This window comes from Molossus molossus, unplaced genomic scaffold, assembly GCF_014108415.1.
Source record: "Molossus molossus isolate mMolMol1 unplaced genomic scaffold, mMolMol1.p scaffold_m16_p_3, whole genome shotgun sequence".
Classification (NCBI taxonomy): Eukaryota; Metazoa; Chordata; class Mammalia; order Chiroptera; family Molossidae; genus Molossus; species Molossus molossus.
The window spans coordinates 63,588,605-63,613,547 of NW_023425366.1; the positions used below are offsets into that span (position 1 = coordinate 63,588,605).

The following is a 24,943-nucleotide window of genomic DNA, read 5'->3' on the forward strand; positions in this document are numbered from 1 at the left end:
CCCCTCCCCCGCTTTGCTAGCTACCTAATATATATGTAAGCCGGACTTGTGGCCCATGTTTTGAACACGTTCCTCCAATTAAAGCTTACTTTGGTTTCACTTCCTTAGAAACCTTTTCTCTGAAATTAATTGAGTTGATAAATTAGCTTATGTGAAGATACTAAGAGGCTTCCAAGTGCCATTTCTGATCTTATGTTAAATTCTAAAGAAGATCTTGCTTTCATTGGTTCATATATTTAAATTTGCAGGGGAAATCATCTAATTTTAAACACTAATTTCATAGATGAGAAAAGTGAGGGCTGGGAATTTAAGTCAACCTATGTTTCCAATGATTTTCTCTTAGCAGTGGAAAAAATGCATCTTCTACATAAATTTCACAAATATTTTAAAGTGCTATTATGAACCTATTAAATCTCTCTTCTGAAGGGTAAACATTTTTATTTTCTATAATTTTCTTACTGAAGAGATGTCCCCATCCTTATCAACCTTCTCTGGCTTCTGCTTACTTGTGACCAGCCAATCCTATCATGCTCTTTCTATTTTATTCCCTTTTATTGGATTTATTGGGGAACACTGGTTAACGAAATTACACAGGTTTCAGGTGCACAATTCCACAACACATCATCTGTACATTGTATTGTATGTTCACCACCCTAAGTCAAATCTCTGTCAAGACAATATAAGAAATTGCTTAAAAGTATAAGTAAATCTATTGCTGACTGGCTTATGAGGATATATTTATATAGTCATCTATCATATTGATGGAAACTTGTATTGCTAAGGATGTCTTGAAAGTAATCAGACATCTATTAAAAGTATAAATATACATACCTTTGACATTATAATCCTTTGGCTTATAGTGATCTAGTCCATAGAAATTAAATATTCAGTATGTAAGGATCTATTAGCTATTTTTTGTAGCATTATTTATAATAACATGAATCTAATAACAAGTTAAATGCTTTTCACCAGCAAATTCTTAAATTAATCCAACATGTGCCAAGAACTGCTTTAGATACTTGGACTAAATTAGTGTGCAAACAGTTGAAGATGAAGCTTACATTATAGTATGGGAAAAATAATAAAAACAGTAAAAATAAATTATATAATGTGATATAAGTAAGTGTATAGTATGATCAAATGAAATGGTGACGATGCAGGTTGACATTTTATTTATTTTTTATTTATTTTTTGTTGATTAATTTTTGTTACAGATGATTCTCCTTTTTCCCCCCACTGATTCCCCATCCCCCTCCCCTCCCTGCCCCTTCCCCAGATTGTTGTCCATGTCCACTGTTCATGCATACATGCATATAAGTTCTGTGGTTCATCCCTCCCCCACCTCCCCACTCCTTAGGGAATTGTCAGTCTGTACCCCGCTTCCGCGTCTCTGGGACTACCCCATTCCTCAAACTGTTATGTTCATTATTTTCCACAAATCAGTGAGATCATATGAAATTTGTCTTTCTCTGTTTGGCTTGTTTCACTTAGGATGATACTTTCCAGGTCCCTCCATGTAGTCTCAAAGGATAAGAGATCTTTCTTTCTTACCGCTGTGTAGTACTCCATTGTGTATATGTACCACAGCCTTTTGATCCATTCGTCTACTGATGGGCACTTGGGCTGTTTCTAGATCTTAGTGATTGTAAATAGTGCTGCTACAAAGATGGGGGTACATATATTCTTTCATATTGGTGTTTTATGCTTCTTAGGGTATATTCCTAGAAGTGGGATCACTGGGTCAAATGGAAGATCAATTTTTAATTTTTTGAGGTGACACCATATTGTTTTCCATAGTGGCTGCACCAGTCTGCATTCCCACCAGCAGTGTACCAGAGTCCCCTTTTCTCCACACCCTCGCCAACACTTGTTGTTTGATGATTTGTTGATGGCGGCCATTCTGACAGGTGTGAGGTGATACCACATTGTTGTTTTGATTTGCATCTCTCTGATGATTAGTGATGATGAGCATTTCTTCATATGTCTCTTAGCCATTTGCATGTCCTGTTTGGAGAGGTGTCTATTTAGTTCCTCTGCCCATTTTTTAATTGGATTCTTTGTCTTCCTTTTGTGGAGTTGTATGAGCACTCTATGTGTATTGGAAATTAACTCCTTATCTGATATATCATTGGCAATTATGCTCTCCCATACAGTGGGTAGCCTTTCCGTTTTGATGATTGTATCTTTCGCTGTGCAGAAGCTTTTTAAATAGCATGTCATGATAACCTATTTGAAAAGGTGAGATTTTAGCAAAGAATTGAAAGGAATTGTCAGAAGAATATTCCAAGGAGAGCAAATGCCCAAGGAATGAGACTGGGTGGTGTCATCACCAAAGGAGTGAGAAGATCTGAAGAACTAGGTCCTATGTCCTGGAAATCTCAATACTAAGAATTCGGGGAGAACAGTAGGAACAAGCGAAGAACCAAACCAAGTGAGGAAGAAGGAAAACATGAAAAAAAAAGTGAAGAAAATATATTAAGGAGAAGGAATTGATAGGATTAAATGTCATTGACAGGATAAGGAAGGTGAGCACTGAGAGTTGATTATTGATATATGATGTGAATGTCATCGAAAACCTAGATTAGAGAAAATTTAGAGAAGATAGCGGGACAAAAACCTGATTGGAATAAGTGTCTTAGTCTACTTGGGCTGCTATAGCAAAATACTATAAACAACAAACATTTATTGATTTATTGTTGTTTATGATTTAAACAACAAACATTTATTTCTCACAGTTCTGGAGCTTGGAAGTCTGAGATCAGGGTGCCCCCAGGTAGATTCTTGATGAGGGCCCTGTTTCTGGTTTACAGTCATCTTGCTGTTTCCTCACATAGGTAAAAGAGAGGTTGCTATCTGTCTGGCCTCCTATTATAAAGGCACTAATCCTATCCATGAGGGCTCTATCCTTACGACATCATTACTCCTCAAAGACCCCGCCTCCAAATACCATTGCATTGGGATTAGGGTTTCAACATATGATTTTGGGGGGACACTAACATTCAGTTTATTTCATTCTACCTCTGCCTCTCAATTCAGGTCCTTCTCAGTGCCAAAGACATTCATTCTATCCTAATAGCTTTAAAAGTTTTAACACATTTAACATCATCTCATTTAAACATCATCTAAATCAAATATGAATGAGACTTGAGTTTTGATTCCTTGAGTTTTGCTCTCCAGCTGTAAACCTGTGGAATTAAACATTTTATGGGTATAATGGTGGGGCAGGCATAGGATAAACAATTCTACTCAGAAGGGAGAAATAAGAAAAAAGAAAGGGGTGGTGGGTTCCAAGCAAGCCCATAACCTGGCAAGGTAAACTCTATGAGATTTTGTCTCAAGAATAATTCCCTTTGGCTTGATGTTTGGCCATTCAGACCCACTGGTATGGCAGTCGTGCCTTTCATGACCCTCTGGGGATCAGGTTCTACCCTAGCATCTCTGCCAGGTAGGGGTCCCTAGTCCTCTGCTGGGTGGCCCTGCCCAGTGACTTTGGGTGGTCCTGTCCCACAGCTTTGGGAAGAGGTCACCTTTCCTGTTGAAAGTGAGGTGATGGTACCCTAATTTAAAACTAAGAAGGCAGCCCTGATCTCTGAATTGCCTTTGGAGTAATTCTTCCCTTGTCTTGCAGAATAGTGCACCTTTATAGCCAAACAGCACGATGGTCCTGTCCTATAAAATGCAAGGGGTCTGACAGCCTTCATTTATTTTTTCCCATTTAGTTCAATTAAATATATTAAGAGGTCTGTGTTTACTGTCTTATAGAGCAGTCCAGGATATATGATGACTGAGACCATGCTTGTTCGGAGGAGTATGTATTTAATGGATCTATTTCAGTATAAACAACGAATCCGAAAAAACCCAAAGTTCCTATTATATATATGATTGTATATGTCCATATCTATTTGTATATGTCTGTGAACAAAGAGAAATATGTGAAAGTTACCAACTGAGCTATTGATGCCAATTATGGTAAGGGGGAATGGGGGAATTATTGAGGGACTTGGGCATTGTTGGGAGCTTTGTCTTTAAGCATTTTTGTATTTGACCATTTTCTTGCCTCAAAGAACATGTATTAAAGTTGAAATTTGAATGTTTGTGTTTGCTATTGAAGTCTGTGATACTCAGAGTCACTTGACTCATTTTTCAACAGAGACCTTACCTCTTATATGGACAAAGTCCTTTAAAAATGTTAAAGCTTATTACTTTACACAAATATTAATTAGGTTTATATATTTTTATATGTATGAAAATATTTCAACAATTCCTTACAGGCTGATAGGTTTTCCCATCAATTAGGCACTGAAATACACTTATTGATTAATTTCTTAAAAAGCTAATGAATCGAAAAACTGTTTAAGGCACAGGAAGTGAAATAAGTCTATGACTTTTCTGGCATGGGTTTTATCCCCATCAATAGAATTGCACATTTACAATACTATTATAAATAATAAATAACAATGGGTGACAAACCCAGAGGGAGAAAAAAGCAGGAAGCAAGGCATTCTATAGTTTTGTTGTGCATTATCTTCAACACATTTGTTGCTTTGTGGTTTTTTGAGGACTAGGCTTCCAGAGTGTTGCTTGCTAATGGATACTAACTAGAAGGTGAGAAATCTCCCTGTCATTTACTGTGGTCAGAGAAGGAAAATATATTTGTTGAATGGTGAGGCACAAATCCAGTAGTCAACTGACTGCCTAATGCAGGATTTATTGGAAAGAGTTGAAACCCTGCTGGACAGAACTTGGTTTTAAGCATGCGCTGATATTATTCCTAAATAAAAACTAGGTAGTAGGAGAAGGTGTCCTGGGAATGAGGAAAGCATGGATTTTGAATTCAGTAAAGACCTGGATTTAATGACCAGTTCTGTTACATATTTACCTTGGAAAAGATAATATTTTCAAGCTAGGTTTTTGCATAATAAAGTATGGACAAAAATATATCTCACTTATAGGATTCTTATGTGAATCAATGGAGGTAATGCCTGCAGAATACTCAGGTCCTTCCGGCCCTTCTTTGTCTCCTTTCCTTCTCTTTTCTTTAGTTTCCTTTCTTCTTTTCTTCTAAACACTACATGTTAAATTTGACTGTAATGCATTGATGTATTTCCAGACAAGTGACAAAGATAATAGTGAAGCCAGAAATGATTTCCCACATCAGTCTATATATTCTTTAGCTATATTAAAATAAATACACAGAGAGTGGGTCAATTTGTAGCAATAGTAAAGTGTACTCGGTTCTTAGGAATATCTCATTAGATCAACTAAATTTTTTTAGCATCAGTTTCTTAATGTTGTTGTTCATATTGATATAATCAATTTATCTTTTGAGGAACCTCTGTGGCAACTATAGTAGTTTGCTCAAGACCATATGTAAAAATTATTAACAAATAATAATTTAATGGAATGAGTACAAAAAAGAGGTTGAGAGGAAACTTTAAACTTTTTTTTTTGATCCTGCTATCCAAATGTTCTGCAGGGAAAAATTCTATTGCTAGTACTTTGCCATGGGGTTCATCAGATATCCTAAAAATCTAATTCAGAGCATATCATTTTTGTCTAGAGGCCCATCTTGTACTTTCTAGAGCACAAGATTAATGTTGAATTACTAGAATAAGAGTATCTAAAAGTCAGTGAAATTCTGGTAACTTCAAATCTTCTTTCTATAAAGCAAATGTTGACAAACATATGTGTGTGTTTATTTTATTAATTTTTTTTCTTTTTTGATTTTAGAGAGAGAGAAAGGGTGAAAGAGATAGAAATATCAATGAGAGAGAGTATCGATTGGCTGCCTCCTGCATGCCCCACACTGGGTATTGGGCCCACAACCTGGGCATGTGCCTTGACCAGGAATCGAGCCAGCAACCTCTTGGTGCATGGGTTGATGCTCAACCGCTGAACCACACCTGCCGGGCTGTGTGTGCATATTTTATATGTACATTTTTACATTATGTAATGAGTCAAATCACTTTCAATAATAATAATAATAGTTATTATTATTATAATAATTTTGTACAGACTTCTCAAGAGCCAGTCAGTGGAGTTGAATGGTTTAAGTGTCAAGGAGAAAGTAAATATTAAAGGGGAAAGGTCCTAGAAAATTACTCACTTATGAACATAAGGCACTGCACTATACCTTATTCCTACCCGCACTTTCTAAATAGTTTTTTTCTCCAGTTACCTTATTTCAGTATGTCATCCGTTTTCTGCTAGGACTGTGGCTAATGTAGGTGATAGTTAAAATATTCAATAACTTGTAAGGCATGAACAACAACTAGTTAGGACAGATACAGCTGTAAACAGTCAGTAAGGCAGCACCAACTGTGGAATGTGGAAGAAGTATTTTATTAGTATAGTAGGTACTGTGTCAAAATTTACAATTGAAAAAATGAAGTGAACTCAAGATCTGTAATAACATCTTTCCTACTCTGCTGCACTCCAATGTGCTACCTAAGAGTAGAGAAATAGTGGATGACATAGCAATCAGCCTAGGGAGGGGCCTCTTCCCCCCATAACAAAAGTGTGATTGCACACTCAAGGCTTAGTTACACATTCCCTCCGTTGGGTAGAGCTCCAGATGTATTTTTGGCCTACATCTTCTTGCAAGGCCACAAAAGTAAATGTTCTAGCCTCTTCAAGTCCAGAGTCCTTATTTTACTAACACATCTTATTCTTAAATCCACTAATACATTCTATTTCTACTTATAGAGAACCAGTTTCAAGCATAAAGAATTACATAATCAACTTTACATACCCTTCAACCAAATACATCTACTATATTTATTAACTAACCCAGTGTATATTTCTCTCCCGATACAATAATCTTTCCATTTCATTAGTACTTCCCATCAGATAGCATTCTATCCTCTTTGCTGCTTAAATGTGCACAACACCCAGCACAGCTATTGCCATGTCTGAGAACCTTTCCTGGAAACCACCAGGCAAAATTGATCACTGTTCTCTGTGCTTGAAAGCACTTCTCACTCTGTATTGTGATTAATAGTGTATGTTTCTGTCACCACTGGTAGATTTTGATCTCCTTGAAAGCAGGGATCAAATCTTTTTCATCTTTATAACCTTAGGGCTTACAACACTGTACATGATGGAACTCGATAAATGTCTGTTGAACTGAATTCAGTGAATTGGGTTCCTGCAGGTTTCACGGTGAGCCCATGGAAGAAAAGGAATTCAAACTCAGTTCTGTTCCTCCTCCTGGGTCCAAGCTCTTATCCACTATAATGTGCTGTGTTGCCTTATTGTTTCACAGCAGTTGTTGCCCTGATCGGTGCAAGTTTATTTCTGTTCATGTTACACTTGCCTTATAATTTAGGAAATTGATTATTTCTTATGTGGATCCTCAGATCTAATATACATGTGCATAATAGTTTTGTGTTCTTTGTACAATAAGTCCAAATAAGAAGGGTTTCAAAACATGTCATTGAAAATATGATTTTCCAAAAGCATTATTCCTATTGCTTTTTTTCCCTAGAAGGGAGCGAGAGCAAAGCGAGAGGCAGAGGTATCTAAACTGTTCGCACATTACCATAGAGAGCCTGATGTATAGTTATGGGTCCAGGGTCGTAAACGTCTCTCCTGGCACACTCTTACCACTGTCAGATTATTACTGTGTTCTCAGCTTCAGCTGAATGTGTTCAAGGATCTTCTTTGGTCTGAAAGGTCAGCTACTTTTAGTTGTGCACTGGTAGAATACTAATATGTCCTTATTCAAATTACTTGCTCCAGCACTTATTAAATTGATGGCCGTGTGCTCTAATTTAATACTGGTGTCGTTTAGAGGCGGGCTGCAGTGGCACTCTGTGCTGAACTGGGTGATGCTGAGGCAAAGTTCAAACTGAAACCGGGTTTGGGGCTGCATTTTCCCACTAAATTAGCAGTCAGATGCAGTATATAATTAATTAGCACAAACCAGGGAAAGCTTGTCATTTAATAAACCTTTTTTATTTCCACATTACACAAACAGTGGGAATTGATCCATTAAGTGCTTAGCTATTAATGCTGTTTAATGTATGTCTGGTTGTTAAATTGAGATGTCTAGGTACATACATCCAGAGTTTAAGAACTCAGCATTTGTTCAGTATTTGCTTAGATTTGAAGTCATGTTCCAGAGAATCAATAACAGCTTCAGTACTGAATTTGAACCTGAATCAAACATACATGTGGATGTTTGAAATCCACAGTTTCAGCATAGCCTCAGAAATAAGTTTTTTTGTATATATCTGTATGTTTTAAAGTTTAGCTACTTCTCTTTGCCCGATATTAAATACTGTATTATGTTTACAGCATTCTCTTTACATTTTCCCCCATATAATTCTTGCTTGGAATTGCCTCAGGAAAGAATCAGATCATCTTGGCACTATTCAGTATATCATGAAATTGGAAAGTTGGAAGGAGCCTTAATGAAATATACAGGATGAGATTTCAGCTGCCCTGTCAAGTCTTACCTGTGGTTTAAGAATCACACAAAGAGTTGGACATTTGAAACAGTCCCTAACTTAATGATTTTTCTAAAACATAGTTTAGGATGATTCACACCGTTTTGTGAACTGGATGTTGGTAGTTATGAGGTGATTAGCAAATGTGCTCTTTAGAATAACTATTATTACATTTTATATGCACAAATGAAAACATATATATTTTTAGTAAATGAAGATAGAAAAACTAAAAATCTGAATGTGAAATTACTCCAAGATTGGGGTAATTTGTTTGAACAGTTGATGAGGTCATTTGCCACATGGAAAAATTATTATATTTGCCAGTGTCAGTAATTTAAATTAGTGAAATTAGTCCTGTATAAGTTGTTAAATATCAAAGAAGTTAATTGTTTGTGTGTATATATCAAAGAAGTTAATTATGTGTATATGTCTATATATTAAACAACTTAATTATGTGTATAGACACACATATATGAAAAAGTACCTTGAAGACTTAAAAAGATGAATAAACATAATCATAAAGCTATGTCAGCATCTCTGATTTCTTTTTCTTATAAACTGAGAAAACTTTCTACAGATTTACACAGCAAACGTTAAAACTGCATTTCTGTTGAAGAATATGACTTGAGAAATATTTGAGCTGCAGAAATTATTTGAACTATAAAATTTTGTTTTGAAGAATAATAAAATAAAATGCCTGTGGCAAAAAATATTCATATTTTGGGGCCAGTCCAGATCTGTTTTATTGCATTTATCTCATTCTGCTCTATATTACAATCAGATGTTTCCATGATTGTCTCCCATTCGTACTGAAAAGCCCTCTAATACTGGAATATGAATATGGCATAGCACTTTTAATTTTTAAAAATTTTGTGCAGAATCAAGAACAGTGCAACACATTTGGGCAATACTGAGGAGAAAACTTTTTTAATTGAATGGATAATTTATTATTTTAAAAGGAAAGCAAGTTAGGAAAATATTTTATTTCCCCATGCTTAATGCACATTAAGCCAAAAATAATGTATTGTGCTAGTATATGCATAGTTTTGGATCTTTCATTAAATTTTCTGCCTTGCTTATTTCTCATACAACAATAGACTTGCCTTCATCATGTCTCATTCTTTTCTCAGTAAGAAAGGTTTGTGATTATTTACTCACCAAAAGACTCACTCCTTCATTAATTATCCAACTTTAAGAAGGGCCTATTTTATGCCAGTAGTGCACAAATATATTGAGGTGTGTGTGTGTGTGTGTGTGTGTGTTATCATTTAAAAAATTTTTGGTATTCATTTATTTTTCTTTTTATTATCCTCACCCGAGGACATTTTTCAATTTTTTTGTTCAGAGAGAGTGGGAAGGAGAGAGAGAGAGAGAAACATCGACGTGAAAGGGACACATCGAGTGGTTGCCACCTGCATGACCCAACCAGGGCCGGGGACCATCTGCAACCGGGGTACATGCCCTTAGCGGGAACCGAACCCAGGTCTCTCTGGACCGCAGGCCGATGCTCTAACTGCTGAGCCAAACTGGCTAGGGTGGTATTCATGTCTTTTTTACTGACATTTTTATCCAATAAAATGTATTTTCATCCTCTACTGAGCTTGTTTAAGTTTTTGTGGCAAAATGAGAACCAATCACCCAGTATTTCCAGTTCATCATTGCCTCCTCATAGTTAGGTGTATAAAGTATAGCTTTGGTAACAGGTTTGTGATTTGTGATTTGTCACACTCTCCCTTTCGCGTTATGATCATGGAAACCTGTATTGAGGTGATCTTCATCAGCCTGGGTTCGTGAGTCTCCCCAGTCAATGGAACCTCCTATCCACTTGTTGACCAGGTAATATGAGCTAGAAATACAATTTTGTTATGTTAAGCCATTCATATTTGGGTATTGTTTATTTCTGCTACATAATCTTGCCTATCCTAATCTATACAATCATAATAAATATGTTTTTTTTAACACAGTACATGAAAGGTAAACTAAGATAAAGGAACAAAATTTTTGAAATATATATTCAAAAATATTTTAGCTCCATACAATAAAATTTGGTGGAATATTCCAATTTGTCATGATATTTAGGTTATATGTAAATGTAGTAGTTTATGTCCTAAAATTTAAATTATGCTATGATAATTTTTTATTTTTATTTAACCAAAAAGTGCTACCTCTAAAAACCCATGACTTTAAATCCCAAGAAAAGTGTGATTTACCTAATTCTGTGAATGGCTTGTCTAATTTGTAATACTGGGTCAAAGGAAATAATGATAATATATATTTTTTCTTTTAGTAGCTCTATTTAGTAGTCTTTTAAAATACATTTAGGTAATTTGGATAATTATTGATCTTAAAACAAGAACATAAAACTCATGAACAACATTATGTTGGGATAAAAATAAAATTTACTTCACAGTGAATTCTGTCAACTTTTAACCTTTTAATACCATTTACTGATATTCATAACAACTCTCAATTAAAATTTTTATGAGTAGTAATATGATCTAAAAATGTCTGTTCTTTTGGTTTTCATAGTGATTAAAAAAATCACTTTAGTACAGTTATTTTTAAAGTTGTCATCTGTAAAATGTTGAAAAGGAATAATAAATGTTGACTACTAATGGGTTAATGTGAGAATATTTGAGTTTTAATTTTTAAAAGGTCTTTGGAATAAAGGACAACTTTATCTGCACATATAAAATAAATAGTAGCCCTGGCCAGTTTGGCTCAGTGATTAGAGCATCAGCCCACGGACCAGAGAGTCCCGGGTTTGGTTCCCGCTAAGGGTGTGTGCCTGGGTTGCAATTTGTCCCCGGCCCCGGTTAGGTTTGTGTGGGTGGCAACCAGTCGATGTGTCTCTCTTGTGTTGATGTTTCTCTCTTACTCTTCTTCCCTCTCTCCCTCCCCCTAAAATAAATAAAAAAATAAAAAAATAAATAAATAGTAAAATATTTAAAGTGAGTTTTAAATTAATGAATGTTGATGAACAAAGGGACATATATAAGGATTTAAACAGTTTTATTTAATTCTATACTGAACACCACGTTGGAAAGGAAATTATATTTAAAAAGAAAACCTTTAATTGGGATTTGCTTTATGTTGGGATTTGGAAACAATGTTGTTGTTTTTATGTGAGGAAATACATTTTTATTCCATAGTGAGGCAAAGAAACTTTTATGATAGAAAACAAGGTGATGATACATTGTAAAGAAGAATTGCCCTGGCCGGTTTGGCTCAGCGGTTAGAGCGCTGGCCTGTGGCCGGAGAGACTGGTTCGGTTCCCGCTAAGGGTACGTACTTCGGTTGCAGTTTGTCCCGGGCCCTGGTTGGTCGTGCGGGTGGCAGCCACTCGATGTGTCCCTTCACGTCGATGTTTCTCTCTCTCTCCCTTCCTCTCTCTCCCTCCCACTCTATCTGTACAAAAAATGGAAAAATATCCTCGGGTGAGGATAAAAAAAAAAAAAAAAAAGAAGAATAAAAAATATTTTAAAATAGTTCTTTCAAATTCTCCCTCTTGGGTTATGAGCTTTATGATGTATTAGATATCACTAATAACTTAGAATACAAAATGATTCACATACTTTGACTAATACGTTTTTTGAAATGTAGAGAAATTAAAATTGAGAAACTATATGAGATAAATCAGCAAAAATCTAAAGATTTACAAAGTTCCCAAATTAACCCAGTTTCCATGTTTTCCTGTAGGTTTATGAATTTACCTGTAAAGATTAGCTTATTTTATCTCTGCCTGATAGGTACTATTAATAATAGGTATTATTAGTGATTTTAGCTACTTCTTTTTTAAAAAATCTACAGCATTCTGTTCCTAATGGAAAATTCATAGCTATATCAAACAGATGGCTTATTTTTGCATCTCCCAAAGAACTATGCATGGGATTTTTTAAATGAACTGATTCTGGAAACAATGAGTTTTTATGTTGAATTCCCTAACTAAGCTGACTTTAATACATCTAAATAGGATTTCTGGTTTAGTACTTATTCTATTACCAAATATCGTACTACTGAATAATACATGATTTTAGGAATAGAGTCAAACTTTATTTTTTAAATGGCTAAACACTTAAGAATCTGGAACACTCCAAAAGGGTATATATTTGTTACATTGTATTCAACTTCTAAAAGCAGATGAAACTCATAAATTCCATTCTGTGATTGAGGAAGGTTATCTCCAGTATTTCCCATTTAAAATAATTTTTTGCACAAAATGGTGAATGAAAATTTATTAGTTATTGACTCTTAAGAAAAGTATCAGAGAAATATAAAGCCTACTGTGGGAGTACTACAGTATCTGGGAACCTGTGTGGTTAAAATGGTAAAAATGTTTTCATTCTTCATTTGCTCTATAAAGTTAACAATGAAATTTTCATATTTTAAGAGATTATTTTTCTACCCTGTCTTAAGTTTCATGACTTTTTGTTTCCTTTGAGCCCGTGGTTCTTTTTCTAGGATATTTTTTTTCTAAAAAAACCTGTTTAAAATGTTTATCACAGCCTCAGATATAATGGTAATAAAAGGGCGATAATTTTAATGCTGAAGAGAAGGAAAAATGGCTTTCTAGATTACTGTGGTAGATTAAGTGAAATTTGATATTCTTAATATCTTATAGAATACATAAGGATATGCAAAGATACAGTATATTTCTAAGTGAAAAATTATAAAACCTATGTACCACTCTGACTCCATTATGAACACATTATATTTATATTTACATTTAGTGTATTTTTGTTTTCATCTGTGTATATACATGTACAAAAGACTGGATTCATAGATAAATAGGAGATTAAACATTTTTTAATTTTATGTTTTGCTTATTTGTATTTTTTCAGAATTTAAAAATATTTTTCCAGTTTTATTGAGATGTAATAGATATATAACATTGTATAAATTTAAGGTGTACATTGTGATGATCTGATGCACATATATTGCACAGTGATTACCACATTAAGGGTAACTCCTCTGTCACCTTACGTAATTGCCATTTCTTTTTAACAGGGAATTTATTTATTTATTTTTTATTTGATTAATTTATTTTTTTGTTACAGATGTTTCTCTTTTTCCTCCCATTGACACCCTCCTCCATTCCCGTCCACAGCATTGTTGTCTATGTCCTTTGGTTATGCTTATATGCATAAATTCTGAAGTTTGTCAGTCTGAACCCTACTTCTATGTCCCTGGGTCTATTTTGTTCATCACCTTACTTTGTTCATTATATTCCACAAATAAGTGAGATCATGTGATACTTGTCTTTTTCTGACTGGCTTATTTCCCTTAGCATAATCGTCTCCAGGTTCCTCCATATTGTCTCAAAGGACAAGAGATCTTTCTTTCTTGTAGCTTCATAATATTCCATTGTGTATATGTACCACAGCTTTTTTTATCCACTCATCTATTGATAGACACTTAATTCATACAACTCAACAAAAGGAAGACAAAGAATCCAATTATAAAATGAGCAGAAGACCTAAATAGACACCTCTCCAAACAGGACATACAAATGGCCAAGAGACATGTGAAAAAATGCTCAACGTCACTAATCATCAGAAAGATAAAAATTAAAATGACTATGAGGTATCACCTCACCCCTGCCATCAACAAATCATCAAACAAGTGCTGAAGAGAGTGTGGAGAAAAGGGTACTCTAGTACACTGCTGGTGGAAATGCAGACTGGTACAGCCACTGTGGAAAATAATATGGTGTTTCCTCAAAAAATTAAAAATTGAACTGCCATTTTACCCAGTGATCCCACTTCTGGGAATATACTCTAAGAAGTCTGAAACACCAATCAGAAAGAATATATGTACCCCCATGTTCATAGCAGCACTATTTACAATTGCTAAGACCTGGAAACCATTTCTTTTTTATGGTGAGAACATTTAAGATCTATTCTCTTAGCAACTTTCAAGTATATAATACAATATTGTTTACTATAGTCACCATGCTGTACTAAATTTCCTTAATTTTGTACAATGAATGTGTTGTTTTTGTATTGGTAAAAAGTAAACATTTTATTATCATTTGTGACTTGTGCATAAACATTATTTTTAAAATATATTTTTCTTTATTGATTTTAGAAAGAGAGGCAGGGGGGGAGAGAGAGAGAGTGAGAGAGAAACACTGATGAGAGAGAACATCTATTGACTGCCTCCTGCATGCCCCACACTGGGGAGGGGCCCACAACCTGGGCATGTGCCCTGACCAGGAATCGAACTGGCAAGCTCTTGGTGCATGGGTTGATGCTCAACCACTGAGCTACACCGGCCAGGGATAATGAACATTATTATAGCAAATTTATTTTAGCAGAATATCTGTCAACTTCATTACAGTAATAGTTTGAATCTTTTACTAAAATTTTCACAAAAACCTTGACTAATGGTTTTGAAATATGAAGGACATGATATCCCCCCCCCCTTTTTAAATTTAGATATTTCAGAATCAATATCTTGAAGGGAGTGAGCTACAGATATGTTCCATAACAATTATAAAAAAAATCAGCCCATTTGCTCTCCAGACCAAGTGATGTTTTTATTGAGAGAGGTATAGTACTCAAGATAATTCCCATATAACACTGAAATCAGCATTAAAGGGTTTTGAATTGTAGCTGATGAGTATGAAGGGCTGAAAAGCGAAATTATTTTTTTTTAATGTTCTAAAACTCTTTAAATTTCTAAGAGCTGCATTAAAGAGATTCATACATTTCTTATTTTTAAACACATATGAACACATGATAGAATAGTAGGAAAAAACAATGAGGCTTGACCTTTTTTATACTTCAACAACATTTGAAGAAATAATTACTGTTGAAATGTAAAAAATGCACTTTGGAAAATGTTTGTTTGTTTTTTTTGTCAATTTTATTGAAACCTGAACAGCTGTTTATATTGCATACTATTGTGACTAGAGGCAAAATAACAACATAGCACTTTTTTTTTTTTTCCTGGACATTATATGTTATGTTAAATGCAATTACAAAAGTCAAAGTATAAACACATTTCATTAGTCATTCAAAATAATCCTGTTATTTGTAATTTATTTAGTAGCATTCGAAGTGAAAAATTAGACATTCACATGATTTAGTTTTTGGATACTTGTTTTATCCCCATCTGAATTAATTGAACTGTGTTTCTAGTAGATATCTTAAGCGTGAAGGATAGAGCATGGGAAAGTTATTATGAAAAAACACTTTTGAAAGATTTGTGAACCATCTCATATTGTCGACTCACAGTCTTTTCTTTAGGGTGTTTGGATCACTAATACTATTTTTTTCTAAGAATATAAACCAATGCATTTAGTTTGTTTAGTTGCTCTTCTTATCTTACTTTCAAAAGCTTTGTTATTAATTATCTTGCCTGTTTTCCTACTATAGGCCATGCAATATTTGGCCAATAAAAATAATCCCATTTGGACAGAATTACAAAATAGTCATTATCCTTTGAAGATAATTTTGATTAAAAGGTAAATTCAGGCTTCTGGGCATCATACAGGTTATTGCTGTGATATGAAATTGTTCCTATAAAAATTACTGATTGTTACCAATTTTGTTTGTTTTTAAGGCAAATGCTGTCACTAGGATTAAAAATAAATTTTGTTTATATTTTCAAATAATTGTTTAAAATAGTTTGAAGTAGGATTTCTGAATTAATTATTGTTTTAAATATTTTAGATTAAGAATCCTGAACACTAGATCTCCTGGGAGAAGAGGGAAGGCAGACAAGTCATAGTAGAATGCTTTAAATACTAATTATCCAGAATGGAATATAGTAAACTGTTTCAAATATCCTTCCACTAATAATGATAGGATGTCTTTAGATAAATTTAAAAAATTTATATTTATTTTGCTAATTGATTGGTATATTCATCATCCACAGATATATTAGTGAAAGCCGGATTCTAAATGACTTTCCTTGATAAGCTTTTTGATTAATTCTTCTCACACTGTTTTCCTGGTGACATTTGAACTTCTTTCATTATATAAAACACATCTGGAAAGAGGCATTGTGGAATAATAATCATGGATGCTAACATGTTGAAGATTGTACCTCTGACACAGTCAAATGTGTTCTGGTTTAAAACAATGACCTCAACTGATGTTGCTTTAAGTGAACCACATTTAGAAGGAATATATAGGCATGTCTGTGTAGCCTGCCTGTCTTGTGCTAGAATTGGTCAAAAGAAAAAAAAGAAATCTAATTGCAAACTGTGTCTTCCTTGTCTAGTAAAGTTGACTGAATTAAGTAATATTTTTCTTCTATCTGCACATATTTTTTCCTTTTGCTTGTCTGATAAGAAAAAATATTGTGATCAGTAAATATTAAAAAGGATTATCTAAAACATATTTTAAACCATCTATTACTTATAACTTATATTTGCATCATAGGGTTACTGAATTTCGTCTGTAGTGTATTTCTTAAGAGAAGATGCTGATAAGATCTTGTTTAAATGGCTCGCTAATACAAGACGCAGATCGTTTAAAATGAACCCTACATCTTTATAGGATGTTAGAAATGAAGACATTACCTCAAAATGTAGGTAATTATTGCCTCCTCTTTTATCAGTGCTATTTTCTGAGATATTATCATAAGAGAGCACTTTAGTATTAAGCAGGGCTTTCGAGTGGCAATAAATCAGTCCAACTGAGTCATCATTGTCTAAGGCATCCGAACTACTGCAATGTTGTGGATCCTACCGAGAGTGTGAAATCACTTGACCCTTGGCATTAACCTTTGCTGAATGAATAGACACTGCTTTCCACATCGAGGAACAAAGCAGAAGACTATTGATTAAACACCACATTCACTTGATATTAAATACTGGTTGAACTCACTTCTTGCTTCTTTTTCCAGAGGGAGAAACCCAGAGAGTTGCTGAGTCTCAGGAGAATGGATGTTTGTAATTCAGAGCAATGTTTTTTTCACAAAGTACGTTTTTTCTCCTTTGATCAATAAGTAGCATCCATGATCAGCCATGAGTATGTATTGTCAATTTTGACCTGTGTATTTTATCACTTAAGGTGAGAGGTCACAGTGCTGTGACTAATATTTCAGTTCTAAGCATGAATTGTTTCCTGACTTCAATATCTGTTTGAAAAAGCAATTTGTTTTATTTTATTTCTTGTTTAGGAATGATTGTTTGGCGATTGATTTTTCTGCATTAGTAAAAATGATTTTTTAAAATTTCTTTGGTTTCATTACTGTTTTTGCAGATGTTGAATTTTCTAGAACTCTACATTATAGAAGACATAATAATAAAGGGACATTTTAGGATTTATGATATATTTTGGGGGAATGAAAAAAATCATAGTTAAATAAATTTCTCAAGATGGAAGAAAATAAGAGCTTTGGAAGAGACTGTAGCAATATGTATGAGTGTAAAGAAAACAATAAGATATTTTGTAAGAAGTCTGACCTACACTATTGACAACAGTTTGGCAACTATTTTTTTGTAGACTTGCCCTATCAAGAAGGAGAACATGTATAATTGACAGATAAATCAATTCAATTCTTGGAACTAGAGGTAAATTAAAAAAAATTTAGCTGTAAATGAAACAATCATTTTTATTTTACATTTAAGTAGTTTTTGTGTGCTTCTATAACTGGAATTACTTTATTTTAAGAAGCAACATAAATAACTACAAGGTCTTTCTTCTCTCTCCAAGGTTACATATTATTTTGGACCCAGGATATTACATCAGTAAAACTCCTTATAAATTATTGTTTCCATCTCTAGAGGTTTTGACTGGCTTGTGTTCAACACCCGGAATTCCAGATCAGCCAGTTGTGAATTTGTCATGGTTGAGCAAAAATCTCTCGTTGCCTGAATAATAGAAAATATTTCCTCTAAGGACATAATGGTGTAATTTAATACACGCACAGTCTCACACAGTTTGCACAATTTTTGAAAAGGAGTATTGGAAGAGTGAGGGAAGTTGATAAAGTGAATCATGCTGCTAAACTTAATGGTCAATCCTTTTGATTTGATGTTTTCTATAGGATGTGTAGCCCCTGAAATCTTTCTCTGAAAGCTACTGAAGCTTGGAATACGATGAAAAACATTATGTTTAAACACTATTTTGGCTATGTATCATATGTTCCTTTTTCTTTATTACTAAGGGCATTTGTATAGAAGTCATTTTTATTCACTATTATTTTGAACACAGGTATATGTACAAGAACCTTGGAATTCACTTTGGCACTTGGGAGTACCTATGGACAATTTATGGATGATATGATATAGTACCAACTTGTTTTGTGGATTCCAAATAGGATAACATTAATTATCTGCAAATACTAATATTTTTAAGGTTATATTTAATGAAAATATTTAACTAGAACTTGTTGCTCTGGGGTATCAAATAAATGTTTTTTATTCTGTGGTACATGCTAATGAATGAGATATTTTTGTGTTATTTTAGAAATAATCATACTAGATAGAGAAATAGCTTCTCAAGGTCACAAGGTTACCTGTGCTGTGATTACAATCATGCAGCACATACTACAGACCCTTTTATAACTCTTTGGTGACTGTTTGTTCTTCCTAATGAAATTATTTTAAACTGAGGTTGTGAGGTATAATAAATTGTAATTATTGTATTGTAACAGGAATATTGGAACTCCATATTCAGAATTGAAAGATGAAAGGAGAGAAAGAGGAAGAGGAAGGTGAAGAGGATGAGTAATAAGAGAAAGAAGAAAGCACTCTGGTCTCATTCCTACAGCTTTCAAAAGAAAAGACAAGTAAGAACCTCACTTGAGATATATGCAAAAATAGTGTTTATGCTAACAGGAATGAAGAGTTTTTAATTTTTTTTAATGCTCAAAACAGTTAGTAGGGTTTCATTCAAATTTCTGTTCAATTAAATTCCCCATCCCGTTTTTAGAGATTATCCAGATATAGTATAGAACACATCTAGGTAAAGTTAAGAGTGATTCTACTATTTATAGGAGAAGTCTGGGATGGTTACTCATGAAACTATATTGTTTTTATGTTAAAAACAAAAGTCTCTGTGGGGGCTTTGGACAAGTTAAGAGAGTATAAACTCTAAAAGCATTCTGCCACAGGTAGATTTTTAAAAATTAATCTTTTCTGAGGTATGCTTTGACATGGTTCCCATTCATCTGATTAGTCACAAAAACTTCTTTTAAAAAGTTCTGTATAACACTTCATATCTTCTTTATAATTTAATTATTTTTTATTGTTGAAAGTATTACAGATGAACAGTTCATATCTTAAAAGAGGACAGTTCCAAAGGTTTAGTGATGGTCTTTTGTTTGCCTGAACTGTCAACAGACTTTGAAATTGACTACACATTGTTAAATCTTTGCTTGGGATCTAGTATATAGTTTATCTGACACAGTAGAGTTTATCTTTCTACATTTGTCATTCCAAATAAAAGATATCGACCAGAATTTTTGTGACTCTGACCAGCAGAAAAACTCTGTGACATGCTACTCAAGGCTGAAATGTAGCCAACGGAAATGGAAACACTTCTTGCCCCTGTGGCAAGAATGACTTCCCTTCAGATGAGGTTGATCAGATTCTTTATGCACCCAAAGGGAGGTACATGTGCTGGGCATTGTGTTTTTGTTTTTCTGACCTACCTGCTCCTTAGAGCTATATCCTAAGACTGTTGTGTGAGTAAAACCTTTCAGAACTCTACATCATTGATCTAGCCAAAATCACACTGATCTTTCGGCTTTTCACTAAACTTTACTTAAGTGAAAACTAACCCTCTCCCTCCTGTTTGGGGTTATGATTGACTGTATGTCTTTTGAATGGTGTAAAAATGTTGTCTGTGAAACCGGAACACTGCTTTAAAATGTCTTTAAAACAAGGAAAGATAAATGTGTCCCCTCAACCACTATAGAGTATGATAAAAAAATAAAGACTATACACTGTGTTGTTAATGTTGACCTTTAGAGAATCTATTTTAGAACATCTCAACAGCTTGAAACCACTTTTCTCTTTTTCCCCAAATTTGTTAATTTAAAATTTATTTTTTAAAACAAGAATTTTACAAGGGTAAATTTTAAGTCACTAATGCAATTTTGAAATATGCTACATACATATTTATTGAGAATCACTTAAATACTTTAATTTTCCGGATAGCAAACAGATGATACTTTCTCCCTGAGATATAGAACCAGAATAGGCAAGGAAAAAATATAGGAAATAGGGGGCCAGAGGACGTGAAAAACTGCTCAGAAAAAGGAATAACACCAGAAGATACAGACACGTGATCTACTGCAGAATGTTCCCAGTCCTGTTCTCCATTCTGACTTACTCCCTAATCACTTAGAATCTGTGGACTTGATATGAAGTTGAGCTACATATACATTGTATAGGTAATAAGATATAAAAATGCATAATAAAACTGTGTTAATTGTCTTTTATGTGGGCAGAGTTGATTTCAGCGGCTAAGCTTTCATGTTGTTTATAATTTCATGACACTAGGGCAGTCTAAGTACTTAGTAATATGTACGGTCCTCCGTCATTTCTCTTAGTATACACCATGCACATATGTAATTTTTCTACAACTAATAGCTTATTCTTTTATAAACAATGCTAATAGGAATGGGTAATTATCATCTAGTTGCTTAGGACTGTACTTTTGTGTATGCAAGGGCAGACCTCTTGCTCTACCTTTCAAAACAGCATTCCTAAGCATCACAGTGCACTTAGAGCTGCTGAATGGGGGCATGTGTGCTGACCCGGATATTAGCACATTCATCTAGCCAGAAACACTATGAAATACTTTACATTTTTCACATTGCACATCTTTTATGTGAAAACACACATGCACTATAGCAGTTTTAATCAACAATTGTAGCTCTGTTTAAGAATTAACATTTATAATAATAATTTCCTTTCACATTATCATAGTCTAAAATTGGTAATAATAAAATAGGGTGGTCAAAAAATCAAATATTTTTTAAAATCTTGGTTTCTTTCATAGTTTTCTTGTGTTTTCTATTTCAATTTCCTATAAAGGTGATCATAAAAAATATTGTCTGGTTGGGTATAAAAATTATTTAGTTGAGAGGCTCAATCTCTTCACTATTGTACCCAAGTGGGTTAAAAAAGTATATTTAAGATTATTCAGGAATCAATACTGTGTCTCTAATACATTGACCCAAAAGAATTATTTTTAACAACAGAATAGTCTGTTATACAATAATCAACTCTGGCTCTTGTTAAGAGAAAAAGTTATATCTCATAATGCAAGGAATGACATCTAATACCCACAGAAAAATAAAAAGAGAACTTTAAGAACATATTTTGATGTCTACTCTGAAAGAAAAGTACCTGGTGACTGACTATAGCAAAGAACTGCTGTTCTTCCATTTCTCCAGTGTTTATATTACTACATTTTACATTGTTTGAATTCATTTATCTTATGGTTTTATTAAAAGGCTTCTTTTATGATTTTTAGAATAGTCATGATTCTTAAATCAGTTACCAAATATTATTAAATTAGGCAATAACATTATCTATTTTGAATTAAGTGAGGTAACGTCTTTCCTAATTTATATCTATTCTAGAAGAGACTTCTGGGATTATGTTATTGACATGAATATAAGTAATAAAGAATATGAAACAGTTCCTGGCAAAGAAGTTACCACAAGGTATTCAATGTAAAGAAATATCTGATGCTTATCAACATGTCATAAAGAATTTTAAGTAGAACAAAAGTCTTGGGATTTGTGTGAGAGACAGCCTTTGAGATATGTTTGGGCAATCCATATGTTAGAATGAAATCTTAACCTCACTCTCAAATAGCATTTTCCTCCTGTTTGAGTAGCTATTTTATTCACTGAAGAGGACCCTATAGCAGATGTACAATCCTCATCTTAATCCATATCACACTCGATTATAATTGCTTTCCATCTCTGTCACTAACTAGGCTGTGACTCCATGTGAGGAAGAAGAGTAGGTCAGTCAGTATATTTAAGTCCCATTCTCAGAAAGTGAATTTTTATATATACCCCCAGCATTTTGGAAGGGAACTTCAATGTCAAACAACCTAGGCAAAGGGAGTACCAAACATGAGACCAATTTTAAATGTGCAGGCCTGGCACTGACACTTTCTTTTCTTGTTAAAACTCTTCATCATTCTCAACGAGTTTTGTTAAGACTCCCGAAGTCATTAAAAAGTCTCAGTCAAATACAATCTTTACATTTATTGAAGGAATAATAGCTTACTACCAACAAAAAAATGAAACAAGCTATAAATGTAGGTGGCTCTAATGGAGTGTATTATCATAAACTACATGTATAGTTTTAAACAAGGTAAGTTGTATTCCTTAAGACATAAAGAATATTTGCCCAAGGTGAGTTGAATGTTTATCAGTACTAAGGGAAACTTTTAAAATTATTGTTGATGCTAAAAAGCAGTTTTGATAGTGATCATAGCTTGGCCCCAAGGTTTAGTTTGCTTGCTTGCACATTAACCAGAGTTCTTTGGTGCATGGGATGAGAAATGTGGCATTGATTTTGGAATTGGGATCAATAGTCTTTGATCCCACAATGCTATGTCTTCCTTTTTGCAAGTGATAACTGGCAGAAGGAACATTTTCTATCTGTAAGAAGGAATATAAAGAAAATATTTCGAGCTAGAGAGAAGTATATCACTAATTAGTTAATTTTGTCATTTCAGTAAAGGTTAGAAAAAAAGTGGAAGCATCTCGATTATAAAGGTTTACTACTTGGAGAATAGTGTAAACAGGGTTCTGTATTTTAAGTCATTAAAAACAAAACAAAATAAAATAAAAGTTCTCTTTAATGAGCCCAGTCTTACATTACCAAATGGTATGTCATAATTGCTCCCTGGGTTTCCACCTATAAAAATAGATTATTTGTTCTAGGATCAAAATATAATATTAGACATCTTTCAAAAAGCAGAGTAAAAAAATATGAATGAGAAATTTCATGGAGAACCCTAGATTGCATATGAAGAATTAGATAACTTACAGGATATATCTATATAGGTCTACCTACAAGAAAAATGAAATTATTCTAGTACTCCATCTTAGTATTTGAACTTTGATTCATTTTAAGGGTCTCTATGTTTTATTATTTTATTTTTCTATATAATTTATTGAATTTTATGATTTCATTTATATTTTATATGTATTTTATTTATTACTTTTTAAATTTAAATAATTTTAAAATTTTCTATTACAGTTGACATATTATATTAGTTTTAGGTCTACACTCTAGTGATTAGACATTGTATAATTTACTAAGTACCCATCTGACAGCATGCATATTTATTAGAATATTATTGACAACATTTCCGATGCTATACTTTGCATCCCCATGACTATTCTGTAACAATCAATTTATACTTCTAAATTTCTTTCTTTCTTTTTTTTTTTTTGCAGACTTTTTCTTTTTTATTAATTAATTTTTTGTTACAGATGTTTCTCCTTTTCCCCCCACTGATTCCCCCTCCCCCTCCCTCCCTTCCCTGCCCCCTGTTTGTTGTCCATGTCCACTGTTCATGCATATGTTCTTTGGTTTATCTCTCCCCCACCACCCCCTCTTCTGGGGATTGTCAGTCTGTACCCCACTTCCACATCTCTGGGACTACCCCATTTGTCAGACTGTTATGTTCATTATATTCCACAAATAAGTGAGATCATATGATACTTGTATTTCTCTGTTTGGTTTGTTTCACTTAGGATGATACTTTCCAGGTCCCTCCATGTAGTCTCAAAGGATAAGAGATCTTTCTTTCTTACAGCTGTGTAGTACTCCATTGTGTATATGTACCACCACTTTTTTATCCATTCGTCTACTGATGGACACTTGGGCTGTTTCCAGATCTTAGTGATTGTAAATAGTGCTGCTATGAACATGGGGGTACATATATTCTTTCTGATTGGTGTTTCAGGCTTCTTAGGGTATATTCCTAGAAGTGGGATCACTGGGTCAAATGGAAGTTCAATTTTTAATTTTTTGAGGTAACACCATATTGTTTTCCATAGTGGCTGCACCAGTCTGCATTTCTACCAGCAGTGTACTAGAGTCCCCTTTTCTCCACACCCTCGCCAACACTTGTTGTCTGATGATTTGTTGATGGCGGCCATTCTGACAGGTATGAGGTGATACCTCATTGTTGTTTTAATTTGCATCTCTCTCATAATTAGTGATGTTGAGCATTTTTTCATATGTCTCTTGGTCATTTGTATGTCCTGTTTTGAGAGTTATCTCTTTAGGTCCTCTGGCCATTTTTTAATTGGGTTCTTTGTCTTCCTTTTGTGGAGTTGTATGAGCACTCTATATATATTGGAAATTAGCCCCTTATCTGATATACCATTGGCAATTATGCTCTCCCATACAGTGGGTAGCCTTTCCGTTTTGATGACTGTATCTTTCGCTGTGCAGAAGCTTTTGAGTTTGACGTAGTCCCATGTGTTCATTTTCTCCTTTGTTTCTGTTGCCTTAGGTAATGTATCAATCAGTGAAAATTCTGCTGCGT

General features: G+C 33.9%; 1 long non-coding RNA gene across 3 annotated transcripts; it reads left to right on the forward strand.

The window, feature by feature from the left end:
* Window positions 1–1,866: 1,866 nt before the first annotated feature.
* LOC118642709 lies at window positions 1,867–22,086 on the forward strand. 3 transcript variants are annotated; one of them, XR_004961779.1, is made up of 5 exons: window positions 16,876–16,988; window positions 17,307–17,381; window positions 17,909–17,976; window positions 19,062–19,196; window positions 22,002–22,086. It is a non-coding gene; the product is annotated as an uncharacterized LOC118642709 (long non-coding RNA). The 3 variants fall into 3 exon arrangements; XR_004961778.1 differs by lacking the exons at window positions 16,876–16,988; window positions 17,909–17,976 and adding an exon at window positions 1,867–1,907; XR_004961777.1 differs by lacking the exon at window positions 17,909–17,976.
* The last annotated feature ends 2,857 nt before the right edge of the window (window positions 22,087–24,943 follow it).